Below are 7,022 nucleotides of genomic sequence, written 5' to 3' on the forward strand. Positions count from 1 at the left end.
AAGGCATTGTACGACTTTCTAGCCATTTTGCTTTGTTGGAATATAAGAGCTGTTCTCTCTCTTAATATTCACGATCCAATAAATATAAATCCTCCTCATATTAATGAAAAAAAAATATAGAAGAACGACTCATGCTCATTATAGCTGTTTGTCATTAGTGATTGGATATTATGAACCAACTATACTACAATATCACGATTTAGACCAATTATATTGCTATATAATATTGCATCATAACCGATTGTTTTTTTTTTTTTTTTTTTTTTTTGGTTCCTATGTAGAATCTATTTTGTTAGCATGTTTAATGTATGACCTCATATTTATAAATAAAAAATAAAAAAAGAAGAGAGAGAGAGAGAGAGAGAGAGAGAGAGAGAGGCCTCACAAAATAGTGGATATTGTAGTTCACAAGTACGACAGTTTACTGATTACGTATCTCGTTGTGGAAGAAATAAGCAAATATTTGCATATAATAAAGATTAAATAGCAAGGAGAAAGCAAATTAACGTTTAGGGAATAATATGAAATGCAATTTTTTTCGCATCATAAAGTTCATTTTTTGTCTCCTAATGGTGATTTTACTAATTAATGCGTGTGCTCAATGGATGAAACCATCCCTGAAAAAATTGGAATCTAGGATATAAATAAGGCTAAAGAAAATTTATAAATCATTTATGTTGTCGAGAGTAAAGATACATGCACGCTCAAAATTTCTCGAGGATCAAAAAGTGTAGAGCAAAGGATGAAATTAGCGAGGTCCTAAATTTTTATTGGTTTGGAAGGAAAAATATGTAGAGTAAATGAACCAACCTTCCATTATTAAAAAGAAATAATGGAAATTTGCCTACCTAGCCAGGGTTTCCTCATCATAATATGATCATCAGTGACTATTTGTGCAAAGTCCACGATGACCTCATATTCTATGAAAATATGTATTGCAACTTTTGTAATATGTTTTAGCGAATACTTCACAGTTGTAGCATTTTCAAAATTACAATAGTTTTCGTTGTTACAATTGTAAAATATGTTTGAATCAAAACACTTCACAATACAATATGATTACGTTTCAATTACACCTATATCGATGTAATTGGGATGGGAAAAAAAATTATAGTCATTTATAATGTCTAGAGGAAATATATGTTCGCCTACTATTGTTGTGATCTCCACCGATTCTCAGCTTTTGACGTTGGATACGCAACTCTCTTTACTATGCGTGCTTGAACAATGCTGAGCAACGTATGTGCGGAAGTTGTTTTGATTCGAAGCGAGCACGACCGTTACTTGACTTGACTTGACTTGCCTTTTTATTAATAAAGAAATAGAGAAGAAAACCAAATAATAACCATTGCACGCGTAATTTCCGCGGCATTCTGCGGAAGGTGCGTGGAATCAGCCCATGCAAGTGCTCCTTGATTTGACTTGCTTTTTTTATTAATAAAAGAAAAGGAAATGAAAACTAACCAGCAGGACTTCCATGCTCCCGGTGCTAATAGACATGAGTCAATCACAAAAACGTATCATGACATAAATGTCAGTAGGAGGACACTTTATTAAGATATTCGAATCAGGACAGTCATTAATTTCAATCCAAAATCTACTCTTTTTTCTCTTTCGAAAGAGATTCCTCGAAAAAAAGACATAATGCTGAGTTGCCATCCAACAATCCAAGACACATGCTGCAGGGAAGGGACAATTATTGCATGCCGGCATTATGAAGTTGCATGTGCTTTTTGACTTTATTAAGAAAGGAACAGAAACGAAAAGCAACGATCAATTCCGATGGTGATTCGACCAAAAAAATTCCGATGGTGTGAGTCGGTAAGCATATTCTCCACCAACTAATTTAATCAAAATAGAGTACGATAACCCCTTCCCTCTCTCTCTCTATATATTTGCAGGATGGTGATATGCATGGTCAATATCATAGATCCAACTTATAATATCACGAAGGTCCCTTACTCGCGCACGTTAGTGCCCGATGATCATGGCATGTGGCATGCATATTGACATATAATTTTAAAGAGGAAATCTATTTTATTAGAAAATTAGAGGATGATCACCAAATTCATGCATGGAGTTACTTCGATACTTGTCGTTTAAGGTCAATGGAAGGTTTGATGCAGACTTTTTATCAAGGATTGGAATTGAGTGAGACCTATATACCAAATTTGAATGGAGATACGAGTATATTAGCACATTGATCTATTAATAAATTTGGAGAATCTATAATATATAGATATTGCATTATCGAGACAATTAAAAATCGATTGATAGTATACATGGGAAGATTTTTTTGTCCTTACTTTGACCAGTTGAATGATTATGACGATTGCACAATTACCAACTAATGGAGTTGCCGCCTTATGTTAATACTCCAAACCTTATGATTGGCATCCTACGATAACACGTGAATAATGAAATCCATAGATTTTAAAATTTCTAGCAAGTGCATGGGAAGCTTTGATTGAAATTTGAGATTTGGCGGGCTTGATTGGACTTGCTTTTCTATTAATTAAAGAAAGAAAGAAAGAAAGAAATAACCGAAATTGTTTGTGATTGATGATTGGATATTATGAACCAACTAAACAGCGATATGATGACTTAGACCAATTATATTCTAATATGAGATTGCGTCGTAACCACTATCTTTTTATTTTGTTTCTTGAGTAGAATTTATTTTTGTTAACATGTTTAATGTACTATCTAAAAGTACAAATGAAAAAAAAATGAGACATGGTAATATAGTGGACATTGTAATTCCCGAGGACAACAGTTTGTTGGTCACATGTATTCTTATGTAAGAAATAAATAAGTATATGCATGTAACAAAGGTTAAATAGCAATGATAAAGCAAATTAAATTTTTGGGAAAGAATATGAAATGCAACTTTTTTTTTCACATCTTAAATTGTATTTCTTTTATTCTGACAGTGCTTTTAGTAATTAGTGGGCGTGCTCGATCCATAAATCCCTCCACACGCTGTCCAGAGGAAAGATGAATGTTCGCCCACTGCTGTGATCTCCACTAATCAGCAGCATTTTACTTGACTTGCCTTGCCTTTTTCTATCGATAAGAGAAACAGGAAAGAAAATCAAAGGGCAATCATTACCCGCGTAATTTCCACTGCATTTTGCAGAAGGTACCAGGGACCATCCTCTGCTTCTTGACTCGACTTGCTTTTTCTACTAAGAAAGGAAATAGAATTGAAAACCAACGATCAATTCGGCACCATCCAATTTCCACGGGCAATCAATGCACGCGTAATTTCCACGGCAATTTGCAAAAGGTGAGTGGAGCCATCCAACACTAGTGCTTTTTCACTTGACTTTGCTTTTTTCCAATTAATAAGAGAAATAGAAAAGAAATCTAACCAGCATAGCGATGCTCCCATGCTCCCGATGCTAATATACACAAGTCAATCATAAAAACATCGCTCGTTGCATTATTATTTCCACGGCATTATGCGGAAGGTGCGAATTCTCTGCCAACTAATTTTATTAATAAAAGAAAAGTAGAGTGCAATAGCATTTAATGATGACGGTATGCATATTGGCATATAATTTTGAAGAAGAGACCTATTTTATCACAAAATTATAATACAGCCATCAGATTTGTGCATAGAGCTACGTTGTTACTACTGTTGAATGCCCATCGAAGATTAGACGTGGAAATTTTACTAAAGACGGGAATCAAGCGAAATTCTATGTCCTAGTTCGAATGGAGCTATGAACATATTAGCACATTTAATCTAGTAACAATTGTGAAGAATCTACAATTTATGGATATTTGATTATCGAGACAATTAAAAATGAATTGAAAATAAATATGGGAAAATTTATTTGTCCTTGCTTGGGCAAGTTGGACAATTATGATGATCTTGTTTGCATAATCAATAACTAATTGAGCTACCACATTATGTTAAATCCATCTTACGACGTAAACAATATGACTTTGATCAACTATTCTATTTCCTTTTCACTAACTCACAAGGCTTTGTAGTTGACCTCACTTAAGTTGGTGGAATCTTGGGTTCATATTTGGGAATACATGTTAATGTTGAACCTTCTCTTTACAAACCTTAATTAATCCAAAATTTGTGATTGACATATTGTAACAACATGCAAACAATGAAATCCATAGACCTAAAGCTTCGAGCAAATGCGAGTGATGCTTCAATGGAAAATTGAGATCTAGCTCACTTGACTGGACTTGCATTTTCTATCAATAACAAAATATAGAAAAGAAAATTAACGAGCAATACTTGTTATAGGTCTCTATCATTAGCGATTGGATAATATGAACTAACTATGCTACAATATCACAACCTCGACCAATCACACCATTAAAATATATTATTATAACCAAATGATGAGCAATACACTACCTCATTTTACAAACGAAAAAAAAAAACATAATAAGACATTATGATATGATGGACATTGTACCAATTACATGTTACGTTATGGAAAAAAAAAACATAAACAAGATGATGCATATAATAATAATAATTACATTATGAAAGATAAAACGAAATATATTTTAGGGAAGAATATGGAATGCAACTTTCTCGCAAGGTGGAGCGTATTTAGTTTTCCTAATGATGCTTCTAATAATTTGTGGGCGTGGTTGATGGGTGAATCCCTTCCTGAGGAAAAAAAGAATTAGACATCCTAGATATCTAGGAGGAGAAAAGTTCGTCACTTATTTAAGTTGTTTACGCAAATGATAAATATTGGTTCAGACTCTTTTGAGGATCAAGAGGTGTAGCAAGAAAGGATGGAATTAGTGAGGTCCAGGATTTTTACTTGTTTGGGAGGCAAAATATATAGAGAAAATGAACGAAATTTCCATTATTTGAATGAATAATGGAAATTGGCAGGGTTTTCTCATCTGAAAATATATGTGACTGAGTTAGTAATTTATTTATGTAAAAGAAAGATAGATGAAAGAAAAAAGGAAAAATTTGTAATTCTCCTTTTCGGCGCAACCCATTGTCAAAGCTATAAGCCAATAAGCAAACCATCGCCATGAAATGCTATCGCAATCTATTTTCTTTTTATTTATTTATTAAATTTAGTTGGTGGAGAATATGCACCTTCCGCATAATACTGCGGAAATAATAATCCAACGAGCGGATGTTTTCTTGATTGACTCGTGTACAATAGTGCCGGGAGCACAGGAGCATTGCTATGCTGGTTAGTTTTCTTTTCTATTTTTCTTATTAACAGAAAAAAAAGCAAAGTCAAGTCAAGCACCACCAGCATATGATGGCTCCATGCACCTTCTACAAACTAGTGTGGAAATTGCGCGTGCAGTGATTGCCCTGTGGAAATTAGATGGTGGAGACTTGATCGTTGGTTTTCATTTCTATTTCCTTTATTAGCAGAAAAAGCAAGTCAAGTCAAGAAGTGGTCCCTGGTACCTTCTGCAAAATGCAGTGGAAATTAATGATTTCCCTTTGGTATAGAAATGGCAAGACAAGTCAAGTCAAGTGAAAGTCTTGCTCGCTTGGAAAAAGGAAAAATATATAAATATAAATTATCATTGATAAGTAAAATATTTTTATTAATTAACTATTTTAATTGAAGCAAATAATCATTTTTAAGAAAATAATTCAAATTATGGTGCAATTGGGTCCTTAATGTGAGTGAAAATATTTTAATTGCATGTGATTAAGGATGTCAAATTGAGAGTGTGGCAAAAATTGAAGAACGTGAATGAAAAAACAAAAGATAAATTCCCTCTAAACATATCCGTGGTATCTTAGCGTTTTTGGTAGTATTTACCCATTCTTTAATCATGATCAGTCTTGGGCAAGGATTTCTAGGCTCAATTTACCCATTGATCTTCTACTGTTTGAAATTAGATCATGCAAAGTGTTTGGTGAGATCAATGATGGATAAAAAAATGTTTGCATATTTGAAGACCACAACATTTGAAACACACCTACATAATATATTAGGATATTAGATTCCTTCGCATAGAATGAAAGACATGATCAGTCAACAGCCTAAACACACCACAAAACATATTATAAATGAATTTTGAGCCTTATCTCGTGATATTTGTGTCTCTCGTTTCATTGGGTGTTCAAGATTCCATCCTTATCTTTGGTCCATCGTACATGTTTCGCACTAGTCCACTATTTTGTGTAGTTCATATTAGTGTGGATAGATTTTTTCAAGTTTCTTTGATAAGTACTCGGCAACTTCGAGGATTTAGCGTTAGTGCCCTTGATAGAGAAACTTAATAATTCATCACATCAATCTAATGTTTGATTGGAGTTTTGTGTTTTGTTCTACAAAAACTAAATAATTCGAAAAATATTCTTTTAAAAATAATTATTTATGTTGCTTACTAAAATTAATAAAAGAAGAAAATATTCATCATCTATGAAATTATTTAAATATAAATTATAATTGACTTAATAAAAAATATTTTTTTAAGAAAATAATTAATAAATAAAAATATTTTTATTGTTAATAATATTTTATATCTAAATATTTTATTTATCCAAAGTGAGCAAGATCTTGACCTGATTCGGCTTGGCTTGAGTTGGCTGGGCTTTTCTATCGAAGAGAAGTAGAAAAGAAGATCGAAGGGCAATTATTGCCCGCGTGATTTCCACTGCATTTTGCAGAAGGTGCGGGGACCATCCTATGCTTTTTGACTTGACTTGCTTTTTCTATTAATAAATAAATAGAAATGAAAACTGACTATTAATTCTCACCAAAACTAATTTCCACGCGGGCGATCGATGCACACACGAGAAATTTGCAGGAGGTGCGTGGAACAATCCCATGCCAGTGCTTCTTCACTTGACTTTGCTTTTTCCTGTTAATAAGAGAAATAGAAAAGAAAACTAACTAGCAGAGCAATACTCCCGTGCTCCAGTGCCAATATACATGAGTCAATCACGAAAACATCACTCCCTGGATTATCACTTCCGCGGCATAATGTGAAAGGTTTGTATCCTCTACCAACTAATTTTAATAAATAAATAAATAAATAAATTAGAT

This window comes from Eucalyptus grandis, chromosome 3 (assembly GCF_016545825.1).
Source record: "Eucalyptus grandis isolate ANBG69807.140 chromosome 3, ASM1654582v1, whole genome shotgun sequence".
NCBI classification, from domain to species: Eukaryota; Viridiplantae; Streptophyta; class Magnoliopsida; order Myrtales; family Myrtaceae; genus Eucalyptus; species Eucalyptus grandis.